At 38.9% G+C, this 18,174-nt stretch overlaps 1 pseudogene; it reads left to right on the forward strand.

The window, feature by feature from the left end:
* Positions 1-4,070: 4,070 nt before the first annotated feature.
* LOC121444898 lies at positions 4,071-17,412 on the forward strand (annotated as a pseudogene).
* The last annotated feature ends 762 nt before the right edge of the window (positions 17,413-18,174 follow it).

The following is an 18,174-nucleotide window of genomic DNA, read 5'->3' on the forward strand; positions in this document are numbered from 1 at the left end:
AGAATTTATGTTATTCTTTCTTAATTGTCAAGTAAAAGTTTTATATGCTGATTATGGACAGCATAATATTTTCTGTATCTATTCATCCATCTACTCCATATCATGATGATTGTAAATAATACTGTCTTTTTTTCCCAAATACCTGACAAGAAGCAACTTTAGGATGAAAGGGATTATTTGGGGCCATAGTTTGTCAGAATACAATCCATCATGAGAGGGAAGACAGGATGGTGGAAGTGAGAGGCAGATGATTGCATTGTATTCATAGCAAAGAAAGAGAGACAAGAATGCTGCTCCACAAATTTGCTTTTTTCTACTCAGTCATAGAGCCAACCCCATGGAACTGTCACCCTTATTTAGGCTCAATCTTTGGCATCAATTATCTCAATAGAGAAACTCTAGCACAGCCATGTCTAGAAATGTGTCATCTAGCTGATAGTAGATCCTGCCAAGTTGACAGTATTCACCATCATTTGCTGTAATGAACATTAAAGATTTCTCTTCCACATATTAATTTAATTTCCTTTGGTTTATGTATAATGATGCTCAATTTATGGAAGCTCTATTATTTTCTTTAATCTTAGGAATCTTCATACCAGTTTTCATAGTAGCTGAAATAACTGATATTCCCACCAACAGTGTGCAAGTGTTCCCTTCTCTTCATAGCCCCACAAGTACTTGATACATTTTTTTCTAAGTAAAAATTTATTAAAATATATTAAGCAAGATAAAAAATTATAGCAAATGGGCCTGCCCTAAGAAAAGACTGTTAGACACATCTTTTAGCTATTAAGTAAAGCTTGATACATAAAGTGAGAATACCTTTGAACAAATGTTAAACCCCATGTTCTCAGAATCAGCAATGATAACATCTACTGGTTCTCAAGACTGACCATCCTCTGGATAGATAGCCTCCTCTAAAACCACACACCATCACTCAATTTTCAAAATATCATGGAATGTTAAAACTCCTGCCTACAATATTTAGTTGCTAGCAATCCTTCACTACAATTTCAATCCAGGTGAACACAGCAATCCAATCAACAGTTCCAACCAGCTCGATCCCAGACAGTAGCAAGTCTTGAGGACTTGAAGTTCTTCTGATAACATCTTCAATTCTTTTCATTATACTCATTCTACTTGAGGTGAAGTGATGTCTTGTGGTTGTAATTAGGATTTCCTTGGTGACTAGAGATGTTGAGAATTTTCTCATATATCTTTTGATCATTTGAATATCTATTTTTAAGAAATATATATTTATGTCCATTGTTCACTTTTCTTTTTTTGTTTCTTTGATTTTTCAAGACAGGGTTTCTCTGTTGCTTTCGAGCCAGTCCTGGAACTAGCTCCTGTAGACCAGGCTGGCCTCAAACTCACACAGATCCACCTGCCTCTGCCTCCCAAGTGCTGGGATTAAAGGTATGCGCCACCACTGCCCAGAACATTGTTAACTTTTCATTGGGTTGGTTTTATTCATATTGGGTTGGATTCTGTATATATGTGTAACGAATCTTTCTCTGTCCTACCAGCAGCCACCTCCCAAATAATGACACGGAGACTTAATATTAATTACAAAATCTCTGTCTTTAGCTTAGGTTTGTTTTCAACTACCTCTTATAACTTAAATTAACCCATATTTTTATTAATCTATGTTCTACCACATAGCTTTTACCTATGCTGTATTCGGTGTGTCCAATTCATCCCACATCTCCATGGCATCTCTCTTGTGCCTACATTCATCTACCTTTTCTCTCTCTGCCCAGAAGTCCTGCCTATACCTCCTACCTAGTTATTGGCCATTCAGCTGTTTAATAAACCAGTCACAACAATATATTTTCACACAGTGTACAAATATTCCACAACATATATGTTGGATAATAACCTTACACTAGATGTACAGCTTTCTAACATTTTCTCCTGTTCTGTAGGCTGTCAGTCCATTAATTTTTTGCAGGTAAATAGCTTTTATGATTTTTACAGTCATATGTTTTCACTTTTCTGTATGCCTATATATGTGTGTGGTATATGAATCTGTGTATATGTTTGTGGGTACATGTGCATTTGTGTGTACAACTGTATGGAGGCCAGAGACCAATGTCAGGTTTCTTTTCTAACAGTTCACTTTATTTTTGTGAGATGAACTCTCTTACTGAATCTGGGGATTGGCAATTGACTAGACTGGTTAACCAACAAGCCCAAGGGACCATCTTGAGGCTATTACAATAGCACTCATATTACAGATGTGTGCTGCCACATTCAGTTTTTATATAATTCTAGAGATTAAACCTGGGTCATCACAGTAATGTTGCAAGCATTTTATCAGCTGGGTCATCTTCCTAAAACACACACACATATATATAATGATAAACATATATTAGATAGATAGATAGATAGATAGATAGATAGATAGATAGATAGATAGATAGATAGATAGATAGATTGATCATTACATACAAGTGTTGCTCTTTTCTTAAAAGGTGTATACTACTTTGGGGATGTCACAGAAATGACTTAAAAATGACATTCATACCCCCTCCCCTGGGCTCCATACTAGGGACCACAGCCTCTGGCAACTGTGCCACACTGTCAGAACAGTCTTAGGGACCCCAGGGAAGATAGTGCCTACACCCACTAAACCCCTTTAAGCCTGTCCAACAACCCCAGAGTGCAGACCCACCCCCGGGGCCCAATATCACAGTCAGCTACTTTGGAAGAAGTCTTTGACTTTACCAGTGACTAGACAAAGTCAAGAAAATCCAGGAAAGACAATGCCCTTTAAGGAGCTAACACTCCTTAAGCCCACCAGTAACCCGAATCTGCACCTGATGCCCTGAGCTCCACACTAGAGACCACAGCCCCCTGCAGCTGTACCAGAGACCAGAGAACTCCGAGATCCCCAGGAAAGACACTGATCACTGCCCGCTAAACCCCTGTAAACCTGTCCAATAACCCCAGACTGCATATATCACCCCACTCCCAACTCTGAAACTAGATATCAATAAGCCAAATAATCCATTTTAAAACTGGGGTAGAGATCTAAACAGAGAATTCTCAACAGAAGAATCTCAAATGACTGAGAAACACTTAAGGAGATATTCAATATTCTTAGCCATCAGGGAAATGTAAATCAAAACAACTCTGAGAGTCCATCTTACACCTGTCAGAATTACTAAGATCAAAAACACATGTTGGAGAGGATGTGGAGTAAGGGGAACACTCCTCCATTGCTGGTGGGAGTGCAAACTTGTACAGCAACTTTGAAAGTCAGTGTGGTGGTTCCTCAGAAAACTGGAACTCAACCTACCACAAGACCCTTGGGCATATACCCAAAGGATGCTCAATCATACCACAAGGACACTTGCTCAACCTATGTTCATAGCAGATTTATTTATAATAGCCAGAACCTGGAAATAACCTAGACACTCCTCAACTGAAAAATGGATAAAGAAAATAAGGTATGTTTACACAATGGAATATTACTCAGCTGTTAAAAACAAGGATACCAGAAAATTTGAAGGCAAGCGGGTGGAACTAGAAAAAAATCAACCTTAGTGAGGTAATCAAACCTAATATTAGAAGTAGATATTAGTATCCACTACATAAAATAAAGGATAATATGCTATAATCTACAGCCCCAAAGAGGTTGGGTATCTAGGAGAGTTCATGGGGGGGGGGGGGAGAGAACCAAATCCCCTAGGAAGGGGAAATAGAAGAGATTTCATGAGTGGAATAAGGGCAGATGGGGATGGGAACATGAGTGATCAGGTTGGGGGCAGGGCACAGATGGAGAGAGTGCTGAGAGGAACTACTGGGGGGCATTTTGGGGTCAGGTGAAAGCCTGGCACAGGGTAATCTCCCAAAACTCTGTGCGGAGAACCACAGTTTAGACTCTTAGCAACAGTGGGTAAGCAGCCAGAACTAGCCCTCTCCTGTGACCAGATTGGTGCCTAGCCCAATTGTCATCAAGAGAGGTGTCATTTAACAATTGATGGAGACAGATAAAGAGACCTACATCCAAACATTTGGTGGAATCCTGGTGAGGAGCAGGAGAAACAAGTATAGGAGTCAACATGAGGAATAGGCTCCTGTTCTTGGGAGTAAACCCCTCACCTACACTCTTGCAAGTAAGTGTAGAAACTCATTGCTTCACCAAGTTGGACTTTCAGTGCAATCATTGACGCTGAAATGTAGTGGATTCTAATTCCCTAACTGGAGATAGTAGATATGTGTTCACATCTCCCCAGCAAGTTGTACACAATAAAAGAACCAAAACAATTGCTTTAAAAAACTGAACACAAATTGTCAAACGCAGGTTATGTTTCATGGGTAGTAGAAAAAAGCAAAGAAAAAATTGAAATGAGAACATAAGTTGTAAATATAGCCAAGAAGAAACAGGAAGAGAGCAAGCTAAGGCAAAATTAAAGTTAGGCCCTATAAACATCTGAGAAAAGATGAGTTAAAAAAAATGGTTGGTGGTAGCCCTAATAATAAAATAGCACAGATTTGTTGGTACAAAGGAAAAAAAATGGATCATGGAGTTTCCTAACTGATTTGGGATCTAGGAGAAAGGAAAACCGGGCTCCTATGTTAAGCTACCAATCAAAGCAGAAAGAGACAGCATATGGAGGAGCTGACATGACAGCTCCAGAAGTGAGCAGCAGGATCCAGTTGTTGAAGCAGAGAAATATTCCCTGCCCTGCTGCCTTTACTGCTGACTTCAACAAGACAGGAGGACAGCAGCTTCAGCAGAGCTTTGAAACCTGCTAGTGTCTGGGACACCTGGGAGGAGGCAGAAATGGTCATCAGGGTGACACATGGAATCTAGCTGCAGAAGGCGCTGAGGCTGGCAGAATGCATATGCCTCAAGGTGCTAGAAACAGCAAGAAAGGGAATGGCATCATTTGACTGAAAAGAACTAGGATTTCTCAGAATTTTTTTTTAAATGTCAAAGGCTGTGAAATGTGTCTGGATCAAGAAAAAGCTCTGGTGTGTGATTTTCTTCCCAAACTCTTGAAGAGAAATGAAATGCCAGATGTATTGTGGAAATTGAACAAGATACCACATAGCAATGGGTGGGGGAGGGAATAAATTGAAGAGATAGTGGAGCAAGGAAAGGCTATACTTTTATGTGGCCTGTCACGCCTCTCTCATGGAAACTGATGATATCATCTTTGAGAGAAGTAGAGTATATAAAGATGAAAGGGGGATGGGTTAAATATAGCCGGATACATAATGTTCAGATAAAACCACTCTGTCAATATGCAGAGAAAGCCAGAAAAAATGAAAATAAGACAAAGTTAAGTCATAAATCTAGAAGTCAAAGGGAAATAAGCTAGGAGCAAAATCCTGTAAGTAGTACGAATTCTTGGCGCTTTTTTTCTATAGGGAAAAAATAAAACACAGAAAGAATTGGAAGGAAGAAAACAAATCTCAGCAGAAAAGGAGTTTGAAAGTTATAAAAATAAAAGAGTCATATATCCTAATGAGAGCCACTGAGGTAGCTGTCTAGAATAGGAAGCTCACATTTAAGTTACTTACATGAAAGGAAGGTAGTTACAGGAAGAAAAACAGCTTACTCATCAGACAGCTATCGACTTGCATCTCAGGCATGAAATGTAGTAGCTAGGTGGCATAGTAGAAATTATCTCATCTTCTGATATCTGGTTTCTTCATGTATAAAATGAAAATAACAATGATATCTCCAGCAGAGAACTATAGGAGGATGGTAATAAATAATAATACACAGAAAAGAGGCTGAGCAGATGGCTCAGTGGGTAAGACACTTGACTGTTCTTCCAGGGGACATGAGTTCAGTTCCTAGAATCCACTTGGTGGCTCACAACCATCTGTAACTTCAGTCAAAGGAGATCTGATGCCCAATTCTGGTTTCCACGAGCACCAGGCATACACATGTTATGCATATATACATGCATGAAAATGCACATACGTATGAAAAATAACAGACGAATTCCTTGAATATAAGAAGCACTCAATAAATGCAGATATCAATGTAAATGCTAACTAAAATTATATCAGCAATAACATCATAATGGTGATAGTATGAGAGATTATTATATTATCTAGTTGTTTTATTTCATTTTTTAAATTTATAGCTTTTTTGAAGTATATCTGTCATATAACAACTACACATATAAATATATGACTTATGGGCTTGGGAGATGGCCCAGTGGGTAAAGCACTTGCCATGCAAATGTAAGAACCTAAGATGAAGTCCCCTAAATCCAGGTCAGCATAGTAGTAGTGCCTATATTCCAAGTGTTCCTATGATGAGATGGGAGATAGAAACACGGGAATCCCTGGAAGTTCGTGGACTTCCTAATTTTATGTACATAGTGGTGAACAATAAACGAGAAACCCTGGTCTTCTTCAGGGTACAAAGAGGCTAAAAGACCTGGGGTTGTCCTCATACCTTCACAGTACACCATGGCAAATGTGTGTGTGTATGTGTATATAGGTATGTATATATGGATATGTGTATGGATGTGAATATAGAGAGAGTACACACACAAAAATATGTGACACTCTTAAATGTAACACGTAAACTGTCAATAAATTGAACAGTTTGAAAATGTTTGATGGCCATCACCTTCTAAAATTCTTTGTGTCAGGAAACCACTGACCTGCTTGTAGATTATATTTCTCCAACTTTTGTTTCGTGGCTGTACTTTTAAAATACTATTTTATGGCTAGGTAGTCATGCATGCCTATAATCCCAGAAGTCAGGTGGAGAGAAGAGGGTCAGGAGTTCAAGGTCTTCTTCAAAGTGAATTGAAGGCCAGTTTGGGTTATGTGAAATCTTTTCCCAAAAATCAAAACACAGAAAACTCAGTAAAATAACATCTTTTGAATAGTTCCTTTGTCCTCCCCATCTGTTCTCCCCTGACCATATTCCATGGCAAAAGTCAGGAAATAAACGCTGGCACAATGCTATAAATGGTGACACAAATTTTACTCAAATTCAGAAGTTTGGATGGTTATTTCTTCACATTCATTTTGCTGTAGTTGTTCTAAAATGACTACATTCTTATATGAAATTATTTATAATGGATCTCGTTATATTTTTGCACATGTATATAATGTGATTTGATCAGATGCAGCTACTGTCACCCTCTCTTGTCCTCCTCCCATTCTCACTAATCCCCTTCCCCTTCCTCTTCCCAACTAGTTCTCCTTCTACTTGCATAACTATTGGGTGTGAGCGTGCATGTGTGTGCATTCAAGTGGCTGTGCGTGTGTGTGTGTGTGTGTGTGTGTGTGTGTGTGTGTGTGTGTACCAATGAGTTTCATTATGGTTATTAACATGAGGTGAGCATTTGTTTCTAGTAGTATAAGCAGCTTACCAGTGGCTGGACCACTTGATAACTGTCTTCCACTGCCCCATTAACCATTAACTGTCTACAAACCCTCAGGAAGAGGGAAAGCTTTAAAAGTTCCCTCCTCTCTCTATGATAGAGTGTTGGCAGGTCTAATCTCGTGTAGATCTTGTGAAGGTAATATAGCTACCATGAGATCAAGCAGCTACAACATCTCTGGCAGCATGACACACTGCTGTCTTTCTTTGTTTCTTACATTTTTTCTGTCTCTTTTTCTAGATATTTCCTAAGCCATAGATAGGGTGTTGTAGATGTCATATTTATAGCTAAACAGTCTCCTGTCATTTATTCGCAGAATTTTGGCCAGTTATGAGTCTCTGCAGTCAGTACTGACCACTGAAAAGAGAGATTTCTTTGACTACAATTTATAATAGCACTAATCTGAGGATATAAACATGGTTAGAAGGCAATTGGGTGGGCACAACAAGGCTATTTAGCAAGACAACAATAATAGCTTCCCCACTATGGCCTATGACCTCCCCAGTCATCAGTTTCTGAACAGCTTTACTGTAGCAGCCAGTTAGTTATGCCCGTAACAGAATTACTACCATTGTGCCAGTGAGCTGTCAGGTTTGTTGCATCTTGCCTGGTAAGTCAGTTTTGATGTACAAAGGTCTATATCTGAGTAAGATTGTTAATGACAGTTCTCTCCCAGAAGCCTGCAGAGCACCTCTGGCCAGCACATGGGAACTTTCCGATCAATCCCAGCTTGATTTCTCTATGTCCTCAGACCAAGATGTACGGCATCTTCAACAAAAGCAAAAGCACACCAGGTTTTGCATGTACTTTTTTGCATGTAGATCTATAAAAATTTGACCTTGTATAAATTTTAGTAACTATTGTCACCATAGTAAAGTTACATAACCACTAGTTGGGTATTTTTGCAACAATATACCATGTTTCCTTTTCAGAGGAAAAAATCTGAATACCAGTACTATGCTATGCTTTTCATTTTAAAATAATATTTCTTTGGGCAGATGGTTCATATGAAGAAAAATACATACATACTATATATAAATAAATATATGTCTATGAAAATTATATATATATATATATGTTCTAAGTGTTAATAACCATAGGTAGGAATGCCTAATACAAGTACCTTCAGTTATGAGCCTGTCTTTATGGTCTTTCAAGTTATATTCTTCATCTAAAAATCCCACAGCAACAAGGCAAACTTAATCTGTCACCCAAATGTGGCAAATGAATGAAATATCAAAGGGATTTTGGCATAGAAGATGCTGTAGATTATAGCTACTCATTGGGTTGTTGGATATTTTAGTGTAAATTGCAGAATCTTATGCAACACTCAGAACAACAAAATCTGAATCTGCAATCATCGTGGTGATTCACACACATGTTAAAGCTTAAGATGTTTTATTCCTGAGATATGTTACAGTGAAAGACAGTTCAATCATGTAATCCTAGCTACATGGAAGACTGAGGCAGAAAGATCACAAATCAAGACTTGTCAAGGGTACAGAGTGAGATCAAGGGCAACTGCTGATGGAACTTAGTGATGCTGTCTCAAAATAAAAATGAATGAAATAATAAATAAGAACCAAAAATGTACTTCAGTGCTTGAGCCCTTATCTAGCATGTGTGAGGCCTTAGTTTCACTCTCTATTTTTATAAGCAGTAAGAACATATATGTTTTAAGCATATATATTTCTTTATCATATTAGAAAAATAAACAAAGCCAATTATAGCAGGAGATGAGGTATCATCTGACAAAAGAATGTTTTTAGGTTACAGAAAGTAAATGAAAAAGTAGTACCTAGCTTGGCAGAGTGAAGAAGTTCATAACTTAAAATGTGCAATGTGCACTGAGAATTTTCATGAAAACATACTCAATAAGCTTAGAACTTGAAGGCATTATTGTTGGCAGAGGGTAGGGGGCAAAATCAAATGAGAAATGAATTGGAAATGCATCTATGAATATTCAAAGTTTACTCTCACATATACAGATGCAACTTGTAATCACAGAAAACCATTAGCCAAGAGCTACTTAATAAGCCAGAAGCTGCATCTTACTACTCATTGGCTCAAAACACTGGAATTTTTTTCAAAATGAGGGAAAGTAAGTGAGATGACAAATGAGTATGAATTAGAAAGCCAAACATTAGTTGGTGAATCTCTGAATACTAATGTACAATGCTTCCTCTACATTCTAAGCAAAAAGCCTTGCAACCAGATTATTGCCATTCAGAAAAAAATGGAATTAAAGCCGGGAAGTGGTAGGGCACACCTTTTATTTCCAGCACTCAGGAGGCAGAAGCAAGTGGATCTCTGTGAATTCAGGCCAGCCTGTTCTACAGAACAAGTTCCAGGACAGCCAATGTTACACAAAGAAACCCTATCTAAAAACAAACAAACAAACAAAACAAACAAAAAAGAAACTGAAAATTAGTTTCCTGGTAAATATAGCTTGAAAAGATCTCCACATAACAACGTTTGGGGTCCACAGTGGACCACTTGAACATTCTATAATGAATACCTCTGGACTACACACTGTGCTTATATACAGAAAGCATAAATTCAGGATTCTGCCCATGAAATGGGACACTATAATCACTAGATCATTGAAGAAAGTTCTTGAATATGAGAAAAATTAAAGTGAAAGAAACTACAAAACTTAATTAATAAGGAAAATATTATGAGGTATAAAATAGTATTAGACCCATAAAACAAATATAAAAAGAATAAAAAGTAAAAAAAAACAATACATTTCATTGAATTTGAAATGTAAGAGAAATAATTATCACAAACTTATGCTAACCAAAACAAAATCTCAGTGGAATTCCAATTCAAAAGAATGTTGTAATTTAAAGTAAAAAAATTATCCAAATTATAATAAAAATAATGAAAATGTTAAAAACATAAAATATGTACTATAATACATGAGGTATATCTAAATCATTGCTAGTTTTAAAATAGAAAAATAGGATCAATAAACACTATAAAATAGTTTCTTGGACATTTAGGTCATGACTCTATTTATTAAACAAGAGCACAGAATGTCTAGCATAATGAGTACAGCAATAAAACGTCAAACCATCACAGAATAAAACAAGAGATTCTAAAAGCTTTCCTAAAGAAAGAAAAAGGAGTATTACATTGAAAGAAATCAGAATCAAAATGGTATGAAAAAGTATTCATTTAGTAAAGCCTTTAAGGCTTTCATTTTGAAATTTTTCAGCATATATAATAAGAGAAATACAAATGAAAAGAGCACTCATATACTGAGAGGAGTACTCATTCTGTTAGATATTCTAATTACTATCATCCCACTGCATTTGGTCATCTTAAATAAGTATGTAGGTGAGTTGGTGGAGAGATAAAAATACTGATGACAAAAGAGACTCCCAGAGTGGCCCCTCTATAGCAGGCTAAGGAAATCATGAAGCTAAACAGTTGTTTACATACAGGGCAATAGTTTCTCTTTCCAGGCATCTTCCCTAGAGTGGAATCATCTTTTCTCCCTCTTTTTTTATTTGTTAATTAATTTCATCATTTATTTTACATCTCAATTGCAATTCTCTTGCCCTTCTCTCCTCCCATTCCCTCTCCTGCCTCCCCTTTTTCCCAAATTCACTCCTCCTCCATCTCCATTCAGAAAGGGGCAGGCCTCCCATGGGAGTCAACAAAGCATGGCATATCAAGTTGAGGCAGGACCAAGCTCCTTTCCCTTCATCAAGGCTGGGCAAGGCATCCCACCATAGGAAATAGGTTCCAATGAGTCAGCTAATGTACCAGGGAAAGATCCTGGTCACACTTCTAGGATTCCCCACAAACAGACCAAGCTACACAACTGTCTCACACATGAAGAGGGCCTTGGTCAATCCCATGCAGGCTCCCTATCCAGAGTCCAGAGTCTATCCTATCCAGTCTATCCTATCCAGGTCCAGAGTCCATGAGCTCCCACAAGCTCAGAAAAACCTGTCTCCGTGCCTTTTTCTCTCATGTCTTTGACCCTCTCACTCATACAATCCCTCCTCACTTTCTTTGGGAGGATTCCTGGAGTTCAGCCCAGTGCTAGGTTGTGAATCCCTGCATCTGCTTCCATCAGTTACTGGATGAAGACTCTCTGATGGCAATTAGGATAGCCATCAATCTGATTACAGGAGAAGGCCAGTTTAGGTATCCTCTCCACTAGTGTTAGGAATCTTAGCTTGATTCATCCTTATGATTTCCTGGGAGGTTCCCTAGAACCATGTTTCTCCCTAATCCCAAAATGCACCCCCATCAAGGCATCTCTTTCATTACTCTTTCCCTCCATCCCACCCCCAACCTATACAACCAGATCTCTCATGCTCCCATCTCCCCTCACCAGTTTTCCCAGAAGATCTCTTCTACTTCTTCCCAGAGAAATCCTTGTGTCCCTCTTTGAACCAACCCTGCTTGTCACCTAGCCTCTCTGGGGCTGTGGATTATAGCCTGGTTATCCTTTACTTGACATAGAATATCCACTTATGAGTGAGTAAATTTCATATTTGTCTTTCTGAGTCTAGGTTACTTTACTCAGGATGATTTCTCTCTAGTTCCATACATTTGCCTGCAAATTTCATGATATCATTGATTTACAGCTGACTAATACTCCATTGTGTAAACATAACACATTTTCTTTAACCATTCTTTAGTGGAACAGGATCTAGGTTGTTTCCAGGTTCTAGTTATTACAAATAAATCTACTATGAACATGGTTGAGCAAGTGTCCTTGTGGTATGATTGTGCATCCTTTGGATATATGCCCAAAAGTGGTAGTACTGAGTCTTGAGGTTGATTGATTATCAATTTTCTGAGAAACTGCCATACTGACTTCAAAAGTGACTGCACAAGTTTGCATTCCCACCAGTAAGGAGTGCTCCCCTTACTCCACATCCATGCCAACATAGGCTGTCATTAGTGTTTTTGATCTTAGCCATTCTGACAGGTGTAAGATGGTATGTCAAAGTCATTTCAATTTGAATTACTCAGATTATTAAGGACGTTGAACATTTCTTTTTTTTATTTATTAAAGATTTCTGTCTCTTCCCCGCCACCGCCTCCCATTTCCTTTCCCCTCCCCCAATCAAGTCCCCCTCCCTCCTCAGCCCGAAGAGCAATCAGGGTTCCCTGCCCTGTGGGAAGTCCAAGGAACCCCCACCTCCATCCAGGTCTAGTAAGTTGAGCATCCAAACTGCCTAGGCTCCCACAAAGCCAGTACGTGTAGTTGGATCAAAAACCCATTGCCATTGTTCTTGAGTTCTCAGTAGTCCTCATTGTCCGCTATGTTCAGAGAGTCCGGTTTTATCCCAGGCTTTTTCAGACCCAGGCCAGCTGGCCTTGGTGAGTTCCCAATAGAACATCCCCATTGACTCAGTGTGTGGGTGCACCCCTTGCGGTCCTGAGTTCCTTGCTCATTCTCTCTCTCCTTCTGCTCCTGATTTGAACCTTGAGAATTATGTCTGGTACTCCAATGTGGGTCTCTGTCTCTGTCTCCTTTCATCGCCTGATGAAGATTAATATTTAGGAGGATGTCTATATGTTTTTCTTTGAGTTCTCCTTATTTAGCTTCTCTAGGATCACTAATTATAGGCTCAATGTCCTTTGTTTATGGCTAGAAACCAAATATGAGTGAGTACATCCCATGCTCCTCTTTTTGGGTCAGGCTTACCTCACTCAGGATAGTGTTTTCTATTTCCATCCATTTGCATGCAAAATTCAAGAAGCCCTTGTTTTTTACTGCTGAGTAGTACTCTAATATGAATATATTCCATACTTTCTTCATCCATTCTTCCATTGAAGGGCATCTAGGTTGTTTCCAAGTTCTGGCTATTACAAACAAGGCTGCTATGAACATTGTAGGGCATATACTTTTGTTGTATAATAAGGCCTCTCTTGGGTATATTCCCAAGAGTGGTATTGCTGGGTCCAGGGGTAAGTTGATCCCGAATTTCCTGAGAAACCGAAACACTGATTTCCAAAGTGGTTGCACAAGTTTGCATTCCCACCAGCAATGAATGAGGGTACCCCTTTCTCCACAACCTCTCCAGCAAAGGCTATCATTGCTGTTTTTTATTTTAGCCATTCTGACAGGTGTAAAATGGTATCTTAAAGTTGTCTTGATTTGCATTTGCCTGATCGCTAAGGAAGTTGAGCATGACCTTAAGTGTCTTTTGGCCATTTGAACTTCTTCTGTTGAGAATTCTCTGTTCAGCTCAGTGCCCCATTTTATAATTGGGTTGGTTAGCCTTTTACGGTCTAGTTTCCTGAGATCTTTATATATTTTGGAGATCAGACCTTTGTCTGTTGCGGGGTTGGTGAAGATCTTCTCCCAGTCAGTAGGTTGCCTTTTTGTCTTAGCGACAGTGTCCTTTGCTTTACAGAAGCTTCTCAGTCTCAGGAGGTCCCATTTATTCAATGAGGCCCTTAATGTCTGTGTTGCTGGGGTTATACATAGGAAGTGGCCTCCTGTGCCCATGTGTTGTAGAGTACTTCCCACTTTCTCTTCTATCAGGTTCAGTGTGTTCGGGCTGATATTGAGGTCTTTAATCCATCTGGACTTGAATTTTGTGCATAGTGATAGATATGGATCTATTTTCATTCTTCTACAGGTTGACATCCAGTTTTGCCAGCACAATTTGTTGAAGATGCTCTCTTTTTTCCATTGTATACTTTTAGCTCCTTTATCGAAAATCAGGTGTTCATAGGTTTGTGGGTTAATGTCAGGGTCTTCTATTCGATTCCACTGGTCGACTTCTCTGTTTTTATGCCAATACCAAGCTGTTTTCAATACTGTAGCTCTGTAGTAGAGTTTGAAGTCAAGGATGGTAATGCCTCCAGACGATCCTTTGTTGTATAAGATTGTTTTGGCTATCCTGGGTTTTTTGTTTTTCCATATAAAGTTGATTATTTTCTTCTCCAGATCTGTGAAGAATTTTGATGGGATTTTGATGGGGATTGCATTGAATCTATAGATTGCTTTTGGTAGAATTGCCATTTTTACTATGTTGATCCTCCCAATCCAGGAGCAAGGGAGATCCTTCCATTTTCAGGTGTCCTCTTCAATTAAACGATAGAGAGAGAACATGCAAATAAACAAGATCAGAAATGAAAAGGGGGACATAACCACAGACACAGAGGAAATTCAGAGACTCATTAGATCTTACTACAAAAGCCTGTATGCCACAAAATTAGAAAATGCAAAAGAAATGGACATTTTTTTAGATAAGTACCATATACCAAAGCTAAACCAAGACCAGGTGAACGATCTAAATAGACCTGTTAGTTGCGAAGAACTAGAAACTGTTATCAAAAATCTCCCTTCCAAAAAAAGCCCAGGACCAGATGGTTTCAACGCAAAATTCTACCAGAACTTCCAAGAAGACCTAATACCTATACTCCTTAATGTATTTCACAATATAGAAACAGAAGAGTCATTGCCAAATTCCTTTTATGAAGCTACAGTTACTCTGATACCAAAACCACACAAAGGCCCAACCAAGAAAGAGAATTACAGGCCTATCTCACTCATGAATATCGACGCAAAAATTCTCAATAAAATACTGGCAAACCGAATCCAAGAACACATTAGAAAAATTATCCATCATGATCAAGTAGGCTTCATCCCAGAGATGCAGGGCTCGTTGAACATTTCTATAAGTGTCTTTTGGCTATCTGAGATTCTCCTATTGAGTCTTCTTTATTTATAACTGTACCCCATTTTTAATTGAATTTATTTGTTATTTTGATGTCTAGTTTCTTGATTTCTTTGTATATTTTGGAGATCAGTCCTCTGTCAGATGTGAGGTTGGTGAAGATCTTTTCCCATTATGTAGACTGCCATTTTGTCTTATTGACAGTGTCTTTTGCCTTGCAAAAGCTTTTCAGTTTCAGGGGTTCCCATTTATTAATTGTTGATCTCAGTGTCTGTGCTACTGGCGTTATATTTAAAAAGTAGTCTCCTGCACCAATGTGTTAAAAGCTACTTTCCACTGCCTCTTCTATTGGGTTTAACATAACTAGATTTATGTTGATTCACTTGGACTTGAGTTTTGTGCACGGCAAATGATATGAATCTATTTGTATCCTTCTAAATGCTAACATCCAGTTACACCGGCACCATTTGTTGAAGATATTTTCTTTTTTCCATTGTATAATTTGGCTTCTTTCTCAAAAAATTATGTGTTTGTAGGTATGTGCATTTATGTCAAAGGTTTCAATTTAATTCCATTTATTTGCCTGTCTATTTTTATGCCAATACCATATGATTTTTATTGCTATACCTCTATAGTAAAGTTTGCCGTCAGGGATGGTGATACCTCTGGAAGTTCCTTTATTGTGCAGGATTGTTTTAGTTACCCTGAGTGTTTTTTTTTAATATGAAATTGATATTGTTCTTTAGAGGTCTAGAAGAATTGTGTTGGAATTTTGATGGGTATTACACTGAAATTGTAGATTGCTTTTGGTAAGATGGTCATTTTTACTATGTTAATCCTGCCAATCCCTGATCATGGGAGATCTTTCCAATTTCTTATATCATCTCCAATTTCTTTCTTAAACAAACCACAATCCCAGAGAACTTAGACAACAATGAGGATTCTAAGGAAGACTTACATAGATCTAATCTACATGGAAAGTAGAAAAAGACAAGATCTCCTGAGTAAACTGGGACCTTGGGGACCTTTGGGGGAGGGTTGAAGTGGGGAGGGGAGAGGTAGGGAGGGAAACAGAAAAAATGTAGCACTCAATTAAAAAAGATTTAAAATTCTTTTTGAATAGGTCTTTCACTTCTTTGATTAGTGTTGCCACAAGATATTTTATGTTATTTGTGGTTATTGTGATGGGTCATGTTTCTCTGATTTCTTTCTTAGTCCTTTTATTGTTTGTATAAATTTTTTTTTGAATTAATCTTGTATATGGCCACTTGACTAAAGGCGTTTATCAGCTATAGGAGTTCCCTGATAGAATTTTTGGGGCCACTTATGTATGCTATCATATCATCTGCAAATAGTGAGAATTTGATTTCTTCCTTTTCAATTTGTATCCCCTTGATCTCCTTTGTTGTCTTACTGTTCTCACCTTTAAACCCTGGGTGGCAATATCTGACACACTGCCAAAATGCCCTCAAAAGACAGAATGCTATTAAAAGTCCAAATACTGCATTAAAAACCTCCAAATTTTGGATGATCATCCAAAATGCTTCATTGTGGGAGCAGACAATGTGGGCTCCAAACAGATCTGCATGTCCTTCCAAGGGGAGGTTGTGGTGCTGATGGGCAAGAACAGCATCATACTTAAAGCCATCAGCAGACACCTAGAAAACAACTCAGCTCTGGAGAAATTTTTACCTCATATTCAAGGAGAGTGCAGGCTTTATATTTACCAAAGAAGACTTCACTATGATCAGAAGCATACTGGCCAATAAGGAATTGACTGGCACTTATGTTGGTGCCATCACTCCATGTGAAGTCACTTTATCAGCCCAGAAAAGAAAACAATCTGGGGCCCTAGAAGATTCTGTTATTTTTGTTTTGTTTTTAGAGACAGGGTTTCTCAGTGTAGCTTTGGAGCCTGTCCTGGCACTAGCTCTTATAGACCAGGCTGGCCTCGAACTCACAGATATCCACCTACCTTTAGCCTCCTGAGTGCTGGGATTAAAGGTGTGTACCACTACCACCCAGCTGAAGATTCTGTTCTTAAAGGCCTTAGGCATCACCACTGAAAACTCCAGGGATACCACTGAAATTCTGAGTGATGTGCAGCTGGAGACAATGTGGGACCTAGCAAAGCCACAGTACAAAACAGGCTTAGCATCTCTCCCTTTTGCTTTAGGCTGACCATCCAGCAGGTGTTTGACAATGGAAGCATCTATAGCTCTGAAGTACATGGCATCACAAAGCAATCTCTTCAGTCTGACTTCCTGGAAAGTATCCTCAATGTTGCCAGTGTTTATCTACAGATTGGTTACCCAACTGCTGACTTAGAGTCACATTCTACCATTAATACAAGCAGGTCCTGCCTTTGTGGAGAATGAATCTGCCTTCCCACTTGCTGAAAAAAGCCAAGCCCTTCTTGACTGATGCACCTGTGTTCATGTCTACTGCTGCTGTAGCTGCCATCACTGCTACTGTTCCTGATGCTACTGCAGCACTGGCCAAGTCTGAAGCCAAGGAAAATTTGGAATTGTCAGTTGAGGGAGTAGAATTTGGTTCCTTTGACTAATTTCCTCAAAGCAACCAACTCAGCCAGATTAAACTGAAACATGAGAATACTTGCGGAGAGGGGGGACTAGGTAACAGTGGAAACAGTTGAAAATGTTGCACATGGTCTCTTCTAAAACTAGAATCTGGACATGCACAATGCAACATACAGCAACTATGTATTTTCTTATAGTTACTGTGGCTTTTCAAATTATGTAAATATTTTACTTTCTTTTTTTTATTGAGAAAAGGAAAAAAAAGTATCCGCCTCCTCCCAGCCTCCCATTTCCCTCCCCCTCCTCCCACCCTCCTCCCCCTCCCCCAAACTCCTCTCCCCCTCCCTCTCCAGTCCAAAGAGCAGTCAGGGTTCCCTGCCCTGTGGAAAGTCCACAGTCTGCCCCCCTCCGTCCATGTCTAGGAAGGTGAACATCCAAACTGGCTAGGCTCCAACAAAGCCAGAACATGAAGTAGGGTCAAAACCCCGTGCCATTGTCCTTGGCTTCTCGTCAGTCCTCATTGTTCGCCATGTTCAGAGAGTCCGGTTTTATCCCATGCTTTTTCAGTCACAGTTCAGCTGGCCTTGGTGAGCTCCCAAT

Source organism: Microtus oregoni, unplaced genomic scaffold (genome assembly GCF_018167655.1).
Source record: "Microtus oregoni isolate MIOR12 unplaced genomic scaffold, Mior012 000146F_ref0000122, whole genome shotgun sequence".
In the NCBI taxonomy this organism is placed as follows: domain Eukaryota; kingdom Metazoa; phylum Chordata; class Mammalia; order Rodentia; family Cricetidae; genus Microtus; species Microtus oregoni.